This window comes from Chrysemys picta, chromosome 2 (genome assembly GCF_011386835.1).
Source record: "Chrysemys picta bellii isolate R12L10 chromosome 2, ASM1138683v2, whole genome shotgun sequence".
In the NCBI taxonomy this organism is placed as follows: domain Eukaryota; kingdom Metazoa; phylum Chordata; order Testudines; family Emydidae; genus Chrysemys; species Chrysemys picta.
In genome coordinates this window covers 7439282-7458541 of record NC_088792.1, presented here as the reverse complement: position 1 = coordinate 7458541, position 19260 = coordinate 7439282, and the positions used below count along the sequence as shown (strand labels likewise).

The window sequence follows — 19260 nt, the reverse complement described above, 5'->3', positions numbered from 1 at the left end:
TTCCGCAGTCGCAGTGCTCTAGCTCAAGCGATTCCGCAGTCAGCTTCAGAGGTGGTTCAATCCCTGGTGTGCTGGTCAAGATGGGGGCCATCCAGCAAATACCCTGATACTTACAGAACGGGGAAAGCAAATGATGATAACGATCTTACATTGCTAAAGAGAACCTTTCATCCACCTGGGCCTGAGTGTGCGCCGCACAGGTTACTAAAATACAAATCTCCAGGAATGATTCCACTCACCACAGAAATACAGCTACCTCTGGAATAAAATGTGGCAGCGGCTTCCCCAGGTGCAACCATTGAGGGAGAGGACATGAAGAGGAATGCTGTCTCCTAACGAAACCGCAGGGGGAATTTCACTTAGGCAGAATGCAATTTAGTCACAATGCTGGTGCCAAGACTCCAGCTCATGCGATAAGTGTCATGTGATTGTTACTAACTAAAAGTGGTCAAGTGCTTGGTTTTATGACCCATCCCAATGACGTAGTATAGAAGCAATATGGTTAAGGACAGAATGAGCCCAATTCATGCTTGTTCACATCCATTGATACCTTGTGGATGAACTTGACCAATCTATTTTACAAGAAATGCCAGTGGTCGTATAAGAATGTTCTGAGGTTCTGAAATCAAAGGGTCATTTCCTTTCCTTCCTATAAGCTCTATTGATTCATTTGTGGGAAGAATAACTGTATTTTTTTCTTGTGTTCTTTCTTTGTACATTTGAAGAAATCGATTGCCCAATTTTTTTTTATTCATGATAGTCACACAAGACTGCAAAGGCTCAGGAAGGATAAGATGAATGCTAGGATGATGAAAGAGACAAGTCCTTACTCATGAAAGGAATGAGGGGGTAGGACTGTCAAGCAATTAAAAAAAATAATCTGGGTGAATTGCGAAATTGAAAAAAATTAGTCGCGATTAATCGCAGTTTTAATCGCACTGTTAAACAATAATAGAATACCACTTGAAATTTATTATACATATTTTGCATGGTTTTCTACAATTTCAAATACATTGATTTTAATTACAACACAGAATACAAAGTGCACAGTGCTCACTTTATATTATTGTTATTACAAATATTTGCACTGTAAAAAAGATAAACAAAAGAAATAGTATTTTTCAATTCACCCCATACATGTACTCTAGTGCAGTGGTTCTCAAACTAGGGGCTGCCACTTGTTCAGGGAAAGCCCCTGGCAGGCCGGGATGGTTTGTTTACCTGCCGTGTCCGCAGGTTCGGCCGATCGCGGCTCCCACTGGCCGCGGTTTGCGGCTCCAGGCCAATGGGGGCTGCAGGAAGGACGGCCAGCACCTCACTCGGCCCACGCCACTTCCCACAGCCCCCATTGGCCTGGAGCAGTGAACTGCGGCCAGTGGGAGCCACGATTGGCTGAACCTGTGGACGTGGCAGGTAAACAAACTGGCCCGGCCCACCAGGGGCTTTCCCAGAACAAGCAGCAGCCCTAGTTTGAGAACCACTGCTCTAGTGCAATCTCTTTATCATGAAAGTGCAACTTACAAATGTAGAATTATTATTATTATTTATTATTATTATTACATAACTGCAGTCAAAACCAAAACAATGTAAAACTTTACAGCCACCAAGTCAAAGCATAAATGTTTAGCATATCTGGCATGCAAATACCTTGCAACGCCGGCTACAACAGTGCCATGTGAATGCCTGTTCTCACTTTCAGGTGACATTGTAACTAAGAAGCGGGCAGCATTATCTCCTGCAAATGTAAACAAACTTGTTTGTCTTAGTGATTAGCTGAACAAGAAGTAGGACTGAGTGGACTTGTAGGCTCTAAAGCTTTACATTTTTTTGTTTAACAGTGTGATTAAAACTACAATTAATTGTGATATTTTTAAATCTAGTTAATTTGTTTTGTGTTAATCACATGCATTAACTGTGATTAACTGACAGCCCTCGGGGGTAGCTTTATACTTATCAGACTGGTCAGATTTCAGTTTGTTATTTATTTACCTCCAGTCTGCAGCATGATCATCCCAATACCTTTCACCAGCATAGAGTTTGGGTCAGGGTTTGTTTCATAGCAACTGCTGGCCAGGAAGTCTAGCAAACTCAAATACAGGCCCTTTCAGCCTGCATTCTAGTGACAGCTCCTGGGAAACAGGGCTCCCACGCTGGCTGCATGGTAACCACTAAACCTCGCATCCATCGATTGAGCCACCACCTATGAATCATCAGCAGAGCGTGAACCCTTGCACTAAAAGCATGAAGAATTTCTTGGGATAAAGGCCAAAGGTCCACATTCTTATGGGTATTTAGACACCTAATTGATTGATTTCGATGGGAGGTAGGTGCCTAAATACGTTTGAGAAGCTATGGCAAAGTCCTGTTGTTGGAAGCAATCGCAGACTCCTAAATCTATTATGTGGAACATTCACTAGAGGGCGACAAAGACCCATATTCTGCCAGCATGAGTTCCCCAAAGATGACTTTTGTATCGCCATGTCCTCATGCAATCACGATGCGGCCAAGCCCTCCTGCAGGAACAAAACGGAGTGGATCAATAGACGGGAAAGCAACTGCCTCTGCCAGGTGGGGCTTGAATTTCCACCCAAACCTTCTGCCTAAATTTATCCCTGCAGAATGGGGGGCGGGGAGAAATCAAGTCTTCCCTGTCTGACGTGCCATCCTGCTGCTTGCGGTAAATGGCAGCGGATGCCAAGCAGTGAATCTTCAGCGGGTATGTCTATTTGTCATGAACTGATCTAATTTTCCACTCTCGATCAAGCAGCGGCCTTCCAAACTTTGCAGGCATTAAGGCATATCCCTTACATGACATTCACACCTAGGATCAAATCCAATTTCTCAGCGGGCAGCCGTAGTCTAAGTGTTTGGGCCACTGACGTAAGAGGATGAGCTTTTTGCACGGGCACGGTCATCATCTGCTTGCTATTTGCATTTGAGTGCTTGCAATCCATCCATTCCAGCTCTCCTTCCCCGCTCCCGCAGCCTGCAGGAGATTGATGACAGCAGCGTGCTTTCACTTTGCTTTTCCATCACATCATCCCAGACCTTCAACAACCTCGGATCCTAGGAGTCAAGAGCAGTCGGTGGAAGGCCATGTTCTTGGTGGTGAATCGCTGCTGAAGACTCAGCAGTGCATGGGCCTATGGTATAATTCCAGTAGAGACACAATCCTCTGTAACTGGAACCATGCCAAAGGCAACAGTTGTCTCAAACAATGGGCCAACTCCCATCGCAGAGACAATGGACGCTAGACAGGAAGCAATTGCTGGTCAGGAAGTCATTTTCTTTCTAATGTGCAAAATTTGGAGGTTTTCATCAAAACATCCAAAATTTCTCAAAACATTTTAGCTTTTCACCCCGAACTCAAGCATGCTTGGGGGGTTTTTTGGCAATCAAAAACTGAGCAGTTTTGGTTTTTGAGGAAAACCAACATTTTAAATGGAAGTGGAATTTTTTTCTTTCACAAAAACCGTCTGGTTGGTTGGAAAGTTACGGCTGGAAAAGAAGTTTGGACGAAAGTTTACAGCTCGTTGTGCATTTTCTTCTCATTGCATAGTTAGGCATGCACAAGGTACTTATCCGGCCCTCATCACTAGGGCCCTACCAAATTCACGGTCCATTTTGGTCAATTTCATGGTCAGAGGATTTAAAAAATCGTAAATTGCATGATTTCAGCTATTTAAATCTGAAATTTCAGAGTGTTGTAATTGTCAGGGTCCTGACCCAAAAAAGAGTTGTGGGGGGTCTCAAGGTTATTGGGGGGGGGGCCTGCGGTACTGCTACCCTTACTTCTGTGCTATTGCTGCTGGTGCTGGCGGTGGTGCTGGGTGCCTGGCCAATAGCCGCCGCTCTCCAGTTGCCCAGCTCTGAAGGCAGCGCAGAAATATGGGTGGCAATACTGTGACCCCCATCAAATAACCTTGCAACCCCCCCCCCCCCCGCAACTTCCTTTTGGGACAGGACCCCAATTTGAGAAACGCTGGTCTCCCCGTAAAATCTGTACAGTACAGGGTAAAAGCACACAAAAGACCAGATTTCACGGTCCATGACGCATTTTTCACGGCCGTGAATTTGGTAGGGCCCAACTCATCACCATAGTGTTTTTTTGCCTCACAATCTTTCACCTCCTTACACCCCGGTGTGGGAAGTGCTGTTATTACAGAGGTGTGTCAAGTCTAAGGGTAAGTCTCCACTGTAATAAAAAACCCACCACACCGCATCTCAAAGCCCGGGTCACCTGACTCAAGCTTGCGGGACACAAAATAGCAGCGTCGATGTAGCCCATGCTCTGAAACCCTCCCTGCTTGAGTGATCTCAGTGCCCAGGGTCCAGTGCAAGCCCCAACATCGACACTGTTCTTTTTTAGCCTTGCAGAGTGGGAGCCCTTGTCAGCTATGGGGATTTTATTGCAGCGTAGATGTTCCCTAATTAACTTTCTCACAATTACACAGAAAGCCTGTGATAGGGCAGGGGACTGAACATGGATCTTCTGAGCCACACGATAACATACTAATCGCTGAACCAGCCTGCCTCTCTGCTGCTCCAGATTGGCTCTACTCCGTCCATGCTTTTTGGAGACTGGGTGATGTGATCAGAACCAGGACTCCTGGAGCCTGGTTTTGCTCAATCTTGCTGCGTGGAGAGGAGCAGCAGGCCCAACAGGTCAGTGGAAGGAAGTTATGCGGGACCTATAGAGGGAAAGTCAAATTGGTCAGTACAGTGCTCCCTATAAGCTCTGGAGAACTTGGAAGTTTAGCAGAACCAAAGCCCCAATTCAACTCTTTTGAGGGTCACCCCTCAGTATTGAACTGAATTGAACTCAAAGTGGAAGCTGGACATTGACAGTAGCACAGTGTGTGTCACATCACCCTCTAGTGGACGGTCTGCATAAAAAGAAAACAGCCTACTATTGCTAGCAATTAAAGCAGCCAATCCTATAACTCCCATAATAGAGGTCTGCACTGCAACTTTCCTCCAGACATACCAACTTTGAAAACTATTTTTTTTTAAAAAAAGGAAGAAAGACTGAAAAAAATCAAGTGTGTGAGAGAAAGCGTGCCAGGTGGGTTTTCTGAGCTGTTAAGAATTTGTAATTTGCCCTGGCTGTGTGCTTTGAATGACATCTGTAATGAGAACAGCCACACGTAGCCTAGAAATTACACATCTTGGAACACAGCGGCTTGTCACTGTCGCTCCCAGCTGGGTTGTCAAGAAGGAAAGACTTAAGTGTGAAGCGATAGCAGTGCTGCACTCCTCATTGTCTCATAAAAAACAGAGCCTGCCTCAATTTGTCATGTGCCTTGTTAGCTGGGAAACTCATGATTTCCCCAAACATCAGATAACTTTGCAGCTTTCAAGGTGTTCATAATATATTCAGAACTGTCAAGGCGTTGTGTGAAATGACAAGTGCAGCTCATGGTGAGAACGGCTAAAGAGAGGCAGAGAGAGAAGCGGTCAAAAACTTTGACATCCAGCGAACTTTTTCTCGAAAATGGAAAATGTTCAGGAAAAACCGTCCGTCTTCTAGAGACTTTCCACTTTTCACAACAGTTTCAATCCAACTGTTCAGCACAATTAGTCCTTTTTTTCCATTTACAAAAAGGGGAACATGATAAAAAAGATTTGGTAAAGAGTTGAGAAAACGTCGATTAAAAAATCGCCCAAAGAAATGTCAAATCAGAAAATGGGCCGGTCCATTTCAAACCTTGTGAAATGCGACCAACTCTGAAATGGTTTGCAAAATCGTTTTCCCGTTTTTCAACCACTTTTGACAGATTGCAAGCCAGCCAACAAACACTTGTTCACTAAGAATGGACTCGAGCTATATTGGTTCTCACGTAGGCCAGAGAGCAGATTCTAAAAAGGTAATTGTTTTTAGGTTATAAATCTAAACTACAACCTACATCAGAGGTAAAATGCTCCATTTCCCATTGCTAGTCCCCTGGCACATCCTTCCTCTCATTAAGCACAATTTAATTGTGCTTTGCCATTGCATTTCATGCAAAGCGCTCTCTCATTAGAAGACGGCAATCAGCCGTTGCCTGTTCTTGCTTTTTTGAAATTCTTTTCAGTCGTGTTGATTTAAAAAAAACACCAAAAACAAATATCACTAAATATAGCTGACACCAGCTGGGTTTAATTAAAATAGTATAAAACTCGTGCCTGCCAAAAGCAATCTACGCCCAGTCCCGTTTGCATTATATGTTGATCATGCTGCAGCTTTGGGTTTTTGTTGGTTTTTCTTTTTCCATTCCCCTCAGTGAAATCATGCCCCGGTGTAACCGGATCTCAATGCATTCCAGGCATATCTTTTTGCTGACAGTCAGTGTTTTGGATGCAGTGGAGTGATTGGTGCCATACGATATCCAGGCTGTGGTTTGAAATGAGAACATCATGTCGGACTCTGCCATGGGATCAAGTTACCAAGGTGATCTCATGGACAGGATTCTCTGTAGAGATAAAAAGAGGTGTTAGCCGGTCAGAGAAGTGTCAATGAAAAAAATTCCACAAATTTCCCGTCCATTTTCTGACCAACTCTATGTCATCGCATTGAACAATGAGCTGAGTTTTTGTTGGATTATGCCTGGGTCTTGGGTCAGGTAGGGGGTGCTAGACCAAGGATTGGGGAGGGATAGCTCGGTGGTTTGAGCATTGGCCTGCTAAACCCAGGGTTGTGAGTTCAATCCTTGAGGGGGGCACTTAGGGATCTAGGGCAAAATCAGTACTTGGTCCTGCTAGTGAAGGCAGGGGGCTGGACTCGATGACCTTTCAAGGTCCCTTCCAGTTCTAGGAGATAGGATATCTCCATTAATTGATTGAATTGATTGATTGAAAGCCTCCTGAGATAGGGTCAGAACTCATGTTTCAATAGCTTGTTAACCAGTCCCAACTTCCTGATACTGGATACCCTTCCTGATCTGTAGAACATGGGCTCTTTGTCGACAGACTTCCCAAGAGCAGGTTCCGGACCCAGCCATTGATGTCAAGATACTACTTTGGGGTGTGATTCTGAGGGAGACGGCACATCTAGTAAGGAAGTGTAGTAGAGATGAGGTTCTCCCAGGGGGTTGCAGGACAATAAAACTGCTGGAAACAAAATCTGAAATATCCTCTAGGCAGTTAAGGCATAGAGTGGTCCAGTAATTAGTGGGTCCAGACAGGCAAAGAGGAGAGCTGAGTTCTTCTACGCTTTGAATTGCAACTGAGTTGCTGGGTGACATTGGGCCAGTCTCTGCCTCTTGCTGTGCCTCAGTTTTGCCATCTGTAAAATGGAGATAATGACACTAACTCACCTTTGTAAAGCACTTTGAGATCTGTAAACACAGACAGTATGTGAGTGTGATTGTAACGCGCAGTATTTGTAAGGCTCCGTCTCTTTGTGAAAGGGATCCTGTGATCTGCATAAGCTGCAAACCAAATACCAAGGCTCACAGCAGGCAGCCAAAGGGGCGAGGAATATTAAGGGCAGGAGTATGTGTAGTGATGGCTGGGGACTGTGCAGCTGGGAACATACTCCTGTTTCCCCGCAGCTGTCTCTGGACTGTGCGTGATAATTAGCCCTTTGGCTTCAGCTAATAACAACATTCATTGGTAATGGGGTGTGTACCGCACACAGGTGATGATGGGTTAACTGGACCTGGAGAGCTCAATTAAGGCACCTGGGGGGTGGGCCAAGCCCAATTAAAGATGGAGCCCAGCTGGGGGAGTAGCTGGGTAGTGAGCATAAAGGGAGGAACTCTGGAGCAGAAGGGGGTCTGAGGGGTAGGGGAGGCTGGGGAGCTGAGTCTGAGGGGAGCGGCCGGGCTGGGCTGGGCTGATGTGTGGCCGGCTGAAGCTCTGGCTGGCAGGCCAGGCAGAGTGAAATGGAAGAGAGAACAAATGAAACTGAAACCAAGGTAGAGCATGAGAACAGGGAAAGCATTGAGGGAGACGGGATGCAAACAAGGACAAAGAAAGGGGTAGATTCTCTGGAACCAGAAGGAGGGGCAGCAAATGGGGGGGGGGCAGGAAAGAGAAATGGGGGCAAATTACATACAATTGTGAGGTAAGGAGATAAAGACAGGGAATCCCAACCCTCTGAGGATTTCAGCAGGGATCCAAAAAAGGGCTGGAGATCTAGTAAGAGCTAAGAAACTACCTGGTGGGGACTTGCTGGTGGCATGTAAAGCAAAGAAGAAGTAGGAAAGCTACTGAAGATGGCAGGTAGAATAAAAATAAGCTGTCGGCAGCCCAAATTCCTCTCAGAACAAGAGGGGTAGTATATAGCCAAATGAAATATCAGAAGAGGAAATAAAGCAAGGAGTAGATGAAGATAAGGTGATACTTGCTAAGAGACCAATTAGCAGACAGCTAGCAAGCTCTCAACAGCTGTGCTGGCCACATTTAAGAGAAGGATGCCACCAGATAGAGTAACTTCAGGGTATCAGATGATCTGGACTAAGCCAAATATTCCGATGCTTCTAAGATGCTTCGGATGTCAAAGATTTGATTATGTAGCAAATAATTGCAAAGGGAAAGCACAGTGCAGGAATAATAGAATCCTAGAATATCAGGGTTGGAAGGGACCTCAGGACGTCATCTAGGAAGCATGGAGATGACCATTCATACCATAACTGGGAGGAAGGGACAGAACACAAACGCTGCAAATGGGGAGGAAAACACAGCTCAGCATATGAAGGATGTACGGAGGCAAAGCAAGTTCCAGAAATGCAAAACACCTCCTAGGCAGAAGCTGCTGGGAGATATTGGTCTACACTAACCCCCCAATTCGAACTAAGGTACTCAACTTCAGCTATGTGAATAACGTAGCTGAAATCAACGTACCTTAGTTCGAACTTACCGCGGGCCAGACGCGGCAGGCAGGCTTCCCCGTCGACTCCGCGTACTCCTCATGCCGAGCAGGATTACCGGAGTCGACGGGGAGCACTTCTGGGTTCGATTTATCGTGTCCAGACAAGACGCGATAAATCGAACCCAGAAGTTCGATTGCCAGCCACCGAACCAGTGCGTAAGTATAGACAAGCCCTATAAGCGGAAAAAAGACAACCTGATCTGAGGAGAGGTATAACCAGCAACAAATGAACGGGAAGGAAGTAATGAGTGACACCATGGTGAAAGGAGATGACAGCCGAGTTATAGAAACAAAGAGATTGATTCATTGTGTTTATGGTTGAAGCAATACATCGTTTGTCTCAAACGGGAAAGAAAACAGAGAAAACGAGAATTATAATTAAAGCTGCTGAAAAATATCTGCGGGGTAGCAACTTATCAGCGGAATGACTTCATACATTCCTAAGTGAAGGAAGTGAAGTTTAAAAGAATGGTGGCGATTGCTTTCAGCGGTTATGTCTGCACATGGGCAGGAATTAAAGAAAAATAGTATTGATCTGAAAAAGCCTGACCTAGTATGCATACAAGAGACTTGGCTAATAGGAAAACTAGACTCTAAAATCCCAGGATATGGCATATACAGACATGATAAAGAAACAGGAAAAGGGTGGATCTACCTGCACCTTCATTAAGGACAACTCCTTGAAGTAGAGGTTAAAAAGCCAACTATTGAGTATAATGCCCTTGAGCTCCCTGTGTCTACGTATAAGGCCTAGGTCTGCCTCCTCCGTAGAATCATAGAATCTCAGGGTAGGAAGGGACCTCAGGAGGTCATCTAATCCAACCCCCCTGCTTAAAGCAGGACCAATCCCCAACTAAACCAGTCAGGAGGCAATTTGTTAATCACCCCCAGGTCTGGAGCATGACTATTTGGGGTTCTTCCCCTTGGTGGTGGGGGTAAGCCCCAGCACATGGTCCTTCATTCATGGGAGAGTTTGTTTCACAGTCTTGGATCAGCCCCTGAGAGAGAGATTAAGCAGATGTAAACCAGCCTGACTTCACTGAAATGACACCAGTTTATAACATCTAAAGATCTGGCCTCACACATTTTAAGGGCTTTTAAGTTAAACACCTGAATCTCTGCTAAGTTACCTAAATCAGCAACCTGATTTTCAGAAGTGCTGCGTGTCTCGCAGACCCCGTTGCCTTCAGTCAGAGCAATGTGAGCTTTTAAATGTGCCCTTGTCTAATTTATGTAAACGTGGCTCACTTTGGGCCAATCAATCTAAATCCAAAATGCAGTAATACAGCATGTACTAATGTTTGCTAAAAAAATAACAAGATTTTGAGATTCATAGATTCCAAGGCCAGAAGGGACCATTGTGATCATCTAGTCTGAGATAAGGTACAAAGTATTATAGGTTGCTGTTAGGGGAGAAAAAATTGGTTTGGCGGTCGCAGGTGGAAAAAAGTGGACATTTTTGATTCAGGGCTTTAGCCTATGACCTGTTGTAAGTAGCCCCATTAGGTCAATAGCAAGGTTTGAACATAGTACCAAAAGACCCACATTCTCCTAGTGTTACCCCCCTCCCCCTTGCCTGGAGAAGTTTGTCCTTAGAATCTGAGATCTAAATGCTTGAGCTAAATGGTAGCTGTAAATTGGTATCTTCAGCAGGGGACTTACATACAAGTACATGAATGGAGCACTTTCTAAAGGTGAACAAGCTTCTCTTTCAATACATTTTGATTTTAGTGAGAGCATGGCCTGATTGTACACACAGCGTCGGTATTTCTATCCCAGAGGATTATTACTTTTTTATTTGATCCATCAACACATCATTGATGGGTTGCTAATGGAAATCTAACACACTTAACTGCCTGGTGAAATGTCAGGCTCTACGAATCTATTTAGCCTGTCTCGTGTATTACATCATGCTTGCGGTTCGTTGTCTTATTAAACAAAACATTTTGGTTCAGCTCACTGAAGACATTGTAATACTTGGCATTATCATCAATCAAGTCATGTGATTCCTCCAAAGCAGAAGAGAATGTTCCTCTCCTCTGACAACCTTTGAACACTACGATCACCTAAAGATTCCAGGTTGTTGCTTCAAATCTAAAAAGGGCTTATGTTGCTCATTAAGTAATAAAGAACAGACAGAAACTGATGTACTAGAGGAGATGGCGTATTAATGAATCTGTAGATGAAGGCAGTTAATCTTTTGTGGCTGCAAAATTCAGCAAATCATCCTCTAATCTGTGCAGTTTATGAACGGAGATAAGTATTCGTGGCATCAAAACAACAGATCCATTGAAAGTCATCATGTACTAGACATGCTGGTGGGAAAAGAACCTCTTCTGAAGGAGAAGAAGATATCTTCCCCTGAGGAACCCTTGTGTCAACTTGAAAACATGCCTTCCTTCAGCGATAACCAGGTAATGTGACAGGCTTTTGTCTGGATCAAGCAATGCCTCAGTTGGTCACCATTTATTGTTGGATATATATCTCAGATCTTTTTGCTTAGTCAGCCATCACCTTCTATGGAAAGGCCATCAAAGATTTCTGGTCTGAGTACCAGCGTTTATATGTGATAAAGCTCAGATGCAGTAAAATGTATGCTCACCCAGCTCCTGTTCCGCTGTAAGAGAAACATTTTACAACTAGAGGTATCTTGACATTTTTTTCAATTTGATTTAAAAATTCATCAGAAAGGAGGAACATTGTACATATTCATTCCCTTCCCCTCGCCCCGCAATTTCTCAATCATCTATAGAGCAGCTAGAAGTATTTGACTTCTGAAATGGGTGATATTAAGAATAGCCCAAGGGCAGAGGGAAAGGGACACCTAGATAGCTGGTAATGAACTGAAGCTCACTCAACCAGTTCAAATATACCCCCAATTCTTTACTGTCATGAAATGTACCTGGTAAGTGTCATGCAAGATGTCATGTCAATGAAAAGCTCATGACTCACTGGTTAATATCATCACGGAATGGAGGTACAAGCAACTGATGCAAAGTTATGGGCATAAACTGAAATGATCATTCTTAAAATGTGTTTGCCAGCCAACCTGGCATTACCCCACCCTGGACAAAAGAAGGTAGTTTCCCCACCTGGTAGTTACTTCCAAAGTACTTTGAAAGACAAAGAGAATGTATGTATAGACAGACTTATCGAGATAACAAGGGGCGGAGGCAAACCTCAAGTTATTATGACAGGGGAAGAGATTAACAATCACATGTATAATGTTCATTCGTTTGCACTGGAGGGGGCCAGGAACTAAATAATTTGCATTTTAGCCGACAACCCCAGGGTGGGAAGAAGCAGTAGGACACTTCCTTCAAGACAGACTCCATGTTGCCTATTCATATCTGGAAATAGACTTTTATAGGGAGAGATCCTTCGGAAGAATCCATTTCAAAGATTCAATGGAATATAAAAGGGAGGAGTACAGAATCCCAAATTATCTGTCTTTCTCCTAAGAAGACAAAGATACCAACCCTTTTAATCTGGGTCAATCTGATCAATCCCAGGAGTTCAATCATCCATCTTGATGAAAACATGGTGAGGATTTTACCATGAACAAGTCTAGCTTGTTAAGTGTTAGTCACTAGGAAGCATTTCATCTTTATTTCCATTGTAACTATTTCTGATGTTAAGCCTTATGCTTGTATTCACTTAAAATCTAGCTCTTTGGAATTAAATAAACTTTTTATTTTTAGTCCAAACCTCTGTGTTTGAACTGAACTATTTGGTAACTCCAGTTAAAGCATCAAAGCGTTGGACATTGGCTCTTTAAAGGAGCAATGAATATTTCTCTGATTGTCCCAGGACAGGGCTGAACATTTCAGAACACATGTTTCAGGGGAAATTTGGGGCTGGGGAGAGCATGGTATTCCCTTGTCAACTGTTAACCCAGGCTGGTGGAGACCAGTGGAAGTCTGTGGTATTGCAGGCAGGGTCCTGGATCCAAAGCATTGGACCAGGGCTGACCAATACATAGCCATACAGAGCATGCTTGTTGCTGACTGCTACATTAGCAGCTATATTAGCAAAGCTTTAAGGCACTTAAGGTTATAGTGTAAGAGTGAAGATACCTCTTCACCGGTCTGGATTACAACCCAGAACGTAACAAAATGTCAACCACATTTTGAAATCCAACGAGGGGGGAAAAAACCCCACGGAGAAGAGTGAGGGATGTGATTTCAGTGCCACCACCTCTTTTTTTTCAACCAGCCCCGTTTCTACCACTTAGTGTTGTGCGACATCCTGAGAGGTGCTAAGGACCTGCTCAGCAGTTGTTGGCGTTGAACAACTGCCAAGGAAACCTCATGATTTGGCCTGTAATTAATATACGAAGTTAGAAACTTGATCTGAAGGGGGGTTGTCTCAGGGTTAGGGCAAGGTACCAAAGGCAAGGATGCTCTGATCTTGTTGAATTGAGCTGCAGCCGTTTACACTAGAACCCCAGCGTAGCAAGGTACTTACGCATGCGCCTAACTCTAAGCATGTGAGTATTCCCACTGACTTCAGTGTCACTGCGTGGTACTTAAGTTAAGCGCATCCTTAAACACCCTTACTGAATTGGAGCCATAAAAGGGTGTAACCCGATCCAATACTGGACCCTGGCACCTCCTCAGTTTCCCCTTCTTGTGTTCCCCTATAACCACACACAGGATCTTGTGTAAGAGGAATTGCACGCATTCTTGGGGGCTGCTTTATTAAAACAACACAGTTCAAATGTCAGCATAAATCAAAACAAGGCTTTCCCCCCACCCCACAGTCTCCTCAGCTGCTAGATGAGCTCAACGGTTTTTGTCTCTAAAACCTACGTCTTGCTGTGTGGAGTGTCTTCGGGCCTCTTCAGGATCCTGTACCAACCAAGCCTTCTGACCCAGCCGATACGGCAATATTCTTCCCCAGTGCTCTCTGACCTAGCAGCTCCTGCAGGAAGCTCCCTATTAGCTTCTCAGTAATAGAGCAGGTTCTCTCTTACAAGAAGCCTTGACCTGGGCTACTATCAGGTGACCTCTGTCACTTGACCTAACTACTGGCTGGAGACCAAACCCATCACCTGGAGAAAGATAGGCTTAGCCCCACCTGTGCTTAGTCATCTCCCTAAAGGAACCAGCTCATGTTGCTACAAGAACCTAAATGTGGATCTGGGCCAGACTTGAATTACTCAACTCCTGATCTAAGAGTTCAACTCTTCTCTCTCCTCCTGGGGGGGAGGGATAGCTCAGTGGTTTGAGCATTGGCCTGCTAAACCCAGGGTTGCAAGTTTAATCCTTAAGGGGGCCATTTAGGGATCTGAGGCAAAATCAGTACTTGGTCCTGCTAGTGAAGGCTGGACTCAATGACCTTCAAGGTCCCTTCCAGTCCTAGGAGATAGGATATCTCCATTAATTATTTATTATTATTAACTGGGCCCTCGAGTTCTTTAGTCCAATGACAATTTCTATGCAAATACTTATATTTACATGACAATTTGCATGTTTGCTCTATGAGAAAGATTCACCTTTTCTGCTGCTGGATGCAGTATTTTCTAGTGAAATTCTCCTTCCCAGAGCCAAAATTGTGACTAGAGCTGGTGAAAGTATTTTCATCAAAAATATTAGGGGAAAAACAATGTTTTTCATTTCAATGAAACAAAATAAATGTTTCATTAAATTTAGTTTCAAAACTAAAATATGTGTGTGTTTGTTTTTTCCTCCCTTGGAGATCTGGGGGGAGGGAGAGACCTCCACCCGCCCCCCCCAATTACCAGTTTTCAAGTTCCAAAAAAAGAATATTTTTTTTATTTTTTTCAATGAAATGGTGTTTCCATTCACTTTATTGATTAAAACATTTCAAATTCAATGAAAAAAAATGTTTGGGGGGAAATTGTCCATAGACGATACCTGCTGGATTGTGATCTTTCTGTAAATTTCTGACCAGCGACAGACTCATCATTTTTACCGAGAAATGCCCCCCATTTTGTAGTAGTCACTACCCAACTTGGACAAGGACCTTTCTTTTTTTTATGTGCGCGCACACGCAGTTTTAGCTGGACTATGAAATGTAGCCTCAGACCAACATTTTCAAACCTGGCTGTCTAAAGATAGCCTCCTAAATCTGTATTTAGGTACCTGTAAGAGAGTGGCTTGTCCTTTAAGGTCTGGAGGCCTTAGGCCCAGCCAACCCTGATTATTGAAGGAACTGCTCCAGTTAAGGTTGCCAAGTTTGGTTGGACCTGTTCCTGGAGGTTTCATCACATGGCGGTTAAGTACTCAGAGGCCGGAGGCTGAACTCCTGTCAGTTTGGGAATAAGCGTGAATTGGGGCCTACCTCGGGAATGAAAGGACGGGCACTTCCTACCTAAAGGGAGAGAGATATTGAACTGGGGTTGAGGCCTGGAGGGCCAGTATGTACCTACAGGACTAAATTGGATCCCCAGAAGGAGAGAGATTTAATTTCCTCTGAACAGGGTGAGTTATTAAGGGTCACTGAAGAGGGAGAAACAGAGGCCGGAAGCCACAGAGTGACCTCCGGCCAGCAGGGGGTGCTCAGCCAGTGCCTGCTCCTGCTACAGTACCCATTTAAAGCTGTCCTGATTATCAGAACTGCAGAGCACCCACAGACCCCATTGAAGTCAGTGAGGGCTGAGATGCTCTACGCCTCTGAATATCATAGATTCATAGATTCTAGGACTGGAAGGGACCTCGAGAGGTCATCGAGTCCAGTCCCCTGCCCGCATGGCAGGACCAAATACTGTCTAGACCATCCCTGATAGACATTTATCTAACCTACTCTTAAATATCTCCAGAGATGGAGATTCCACAACCTCCCTAGGCAATTTATTCCAGTGTTTAACCACCCTGACAGTTAGGAACTTTTTCCTAATGTCCAACCTAGACCTCCCTTGCTGCAGTTTAAACCCATTGCTTCTTGTTCTATCCTTAGAGGCTAAGGTGAACAAGTTTTCTCCCTCCTCCTTATCAGGCCACTTTTATCTGGGCGCCCAAATAAGGCATTAAGGTCAGATTTTGAAAAGGGTGTTAGTCACCCAGGTGCTTTTGAAAATCCCACTAGGCACATATCTGCCTCTTTAAGCACCTAAATACCTTTCAAATACTGACCCTTAGGGTCTTGAATCTACACTCATTGAAATCAATGGCAATGCTCCCATTGTCTTTAATAGATAAGGCCAAAATGGACCACTGGGATCATCTAATCTCCTCTTCTGTATAACACTGGCCAGAGAACGGCCCTGAATTAATTCCTAGTTGAACTAGCGCAGATCGTTTAGGACAACATCCAATCTTGATTTTGCCATTGATGGAGAATCCCTGGAGACTAACTCTGAGGAATCAGGGCCGATGAATCCACCTTTAATCACTTGGGATTGAACATTTTGGCTCAGATCTCTTTCCAGAGTGGCTTCCTCCTACTCTTATTCGCCATCCAATAAAAAGAAGGCTAAGTAGCAAGGATAAAACTACACATTGAAAATCCCAGCGCCAAGCCTTTAAATCCATGTCACGCTTCCCCACCAAGTGCTAATCCATTGTTCTCTGTTAGCAAAGAGCTACCAGCAGCTGCCACTTGATTTCACCTACACGGCCTTAAATGAGTCCATTATTCAATTAGACAAAGTCAGACAACTCTACTGAGCCTGGTATAATTAGACACACCGGGTATAAAACTAACTTCAGTTTTACACTTGCGTAACTGTTGCCTTCGTGGAGTTATTCTGGATTTAAGCTGGGGTAAAGGATCAGGTCCACTGGACCCAGAGATTATAGTGCCAAAGGTGTGTTTAGTGCATTACAAAGGAGTCCCGATCCATGTCCCATTATAATCTAATTCAGATACGGGCTGAATAGATCAGACACATATATATACAAAACTATAGGCCTGATTTTCGGGTTGCCAACTCTCAGGAATTCATTGCAATATTTAGTGAGTGTGTGGGGGGGGTCTATATCTCTAGAGCTCCTAGGTTCATGTGACTATTGGAGAATCTCAGCTTGCTTGCTTGCTTCTTTAAAGAAAGCTTCTAGCCCTCACAGTGGTGGAGAAAAACCTGAAAATGTGGCCCCGGTTGAACCTAGAGGCCACACTACCAGAAGGCAAAGAAAAATAATCCCAAATTTATCATACATAAAACCTCATGATTTTTAGGGACCTGAGTGATGACTTCCGAATGCTTGAAGCTGCTGAGACTGCAAATCTGAAATACTTTTATGAATAGGTTGAGAGAGCCACAAAATCTGAGAGTCCGTAGGCCAAACCCTGGGACAAGATGCCCTCTGATTAAGCCCACTATTATTATTATTTATTATTTGTATTCTCGTAGTGTCTAGGAACCATGGACATGGATCAGAACCCTCTTGTGCTAGGCACTGTACAAACACAGAACAAAAAGGGAGATAGGAATCTCCACTGGAGACGGTTTTCTTGGGTATTTCCCTATCCTTCACTGCGGTCCTCATGGGTGGGACATTACTAGAGATGGAGTCCAACAGCAAAATGCAGTCCAGAGTTCAGCACCCAAAGGTCAAGGTTTTCTGGAATCCCCGTTTTGGTTTGGTGGCATCTCCAAATGCAACGGGCCTGATTCTCCTCTTGCTTAGCTCCAGAGTGATTCCACTAGTGTGAGTGATGTTGCACTTGATTTACACTATGAATGAAAAAAATAACTTGCAATATAGAGGCTAGATTCTCCGCTGCAATGTGGTCCCAAGAGGGTCTGGAAGCGGCAAGATCTCTACAGCTGGCTTCTATGCCACCCCATCCATCCCTGGAGGTAGGAGGCATATCAGGGGCTGCAGAGCTAATGACACTTAGTGCTTCCTGAGAGTGGCTGGGTCATAAATTAAATTATAAATTTAAATTAATGGAGATGTCCTATCTCCTAGAACTGGAAGGGACCTTGAAAGGTCATCAAGTCCAGCCCCCTGCCTTCACTAGCAGGACCAAGTACTGATTTTGCCCTAGAACCCTAAGTGGCCCCCTCAAGGATTGAACTCACAACCCTGGGTTTAGGAGGCCAATGCTCCAACCACTGAGCTATCCCTCCCCCCATAGCCAAACAGCACAGAACTGGATAGTCACTATAAGCATCTGCAGGACTAGAACCTGGCCCCTAGGTCACTGACCCTTCTACAGCACTATCAGGAGCACAGGGTGGGATTCTGCTGGGGAACCCTGTAAAGCTTGATACAGCAGGAAGTACCACCCAGCAGGGCCTGCGTGGTGGCCCAGTGATTGGCCCATGCTGCTATATAAACCAGGAAGCCAGCACGGGGAGCTGTCTGAGCAATGGTGCAGACGCTTGCGACCGGCTTTCGCTCCAGGCCTCGCCTTGCTGTGAACTTTAGACTCTGGCTCCTGACGCCAGTGTGTCTCCAACTCCACTACTTGCAGCCTGTCAAGCCCCTAGCTCTGTGTGTCCCTTGACCACAGTAACTGACCCGTGCACACCGGCTGCCTGTGGCCCAGCCCGGATGGTCACAGTCAGCTCCTTTCTGCCTGCCTAGTTGTGCCAAGAAGATTCTGTGCACAGCTGAGAATCTGGCCACTAACCTTTACCGGGTAGATAAATGAGGTGTCACTCAAGTCCAGCTCCCCAACGCTATTTAGCTGATTTCAACGGGGTTAAGGGCCTAAATAGTTTTGAGGATTTTGGCCTCAGTGTCTTATCTCACTGCTATGTGCTCTCCTCTCCGTCCATTCAGTACTGCACGGGGCCTGCAATTCTAGCTCTAGCAGGGGTGAGGTTTGGAGACAGGTTTCCCGCAGTGCTCCAGGGAGTTTGATATATGTTGGAAAGACCAATACCCGGACGGTTGCAGGGTAGAAATAAAGTGAAGGTCAAAAGTGAGATAAAACCCCAGTGCTTCTGCAAAGACTCAAACTCCCACATGGCTTTTCCCAAGGGTCGACCTGCTCTGCTTGGCTGGCCTCTTCCCCTCCACCCCCACTGCTTTGGCTCACGTCCTGACTGTCGGGGCGCCTCTAACAAGAACCAGTTATAAAAGCATTGGGTTGGCTCCAGTTCTCCTAGGAGCCGGTTAAATGTTAGAGCAAATGATATGGAGATTTTCGGAATGAATAGTAATAGATGGGGGTGACGGCGCTCTCAGAATTGGAAATGCTGATTCGTCTCTTGAAAAGATCTGAACGCCTCTGCTTCCTACTCAGAAATGTCCAGTGACCCAACAGGGCTCATGCCCACCTTTCCAGTGTGGCACCTAATGCACAGAGGACGTTTAGGTGCTCACTGTACCCTCAGAGCCTGATCCATACCCCCTGAGGTCATCTCTAATGACCGCTCTCTCTTCTGTCTCCAATAGGTTTTTGATCAGGCCATAAAACAAGACAAAAATAGTGAATATTAATGGAAGTGGCTACAGATTTATATACTGTATAGAACATAAGAACCA

At 44.8% G+C, this 19260-nt stretch overlaps 1 long non-coding RNA gene across 1 annotated transcript in view; it reads right to left on the bottom strand.

The window, feature by feature from the left end:
• Positions 1 to 3971: 3971 nt before the first annotated feature.
• LOC135981234 (uncharacterized) overlaps positions 3972 to 19260 on the bottom strand; it is a 124466-nt gene continuing 109177 nt past the window's right edge. The window contains exon 3 of the long non-coding RNA XR_010598174.1: positions 3972 to 6452. This is a non-coding gene — a long non-coding RNA (uncharacterized LOC135981234). The remainder of the gene's footprint in view (positions 6453 to 19260) is intronic.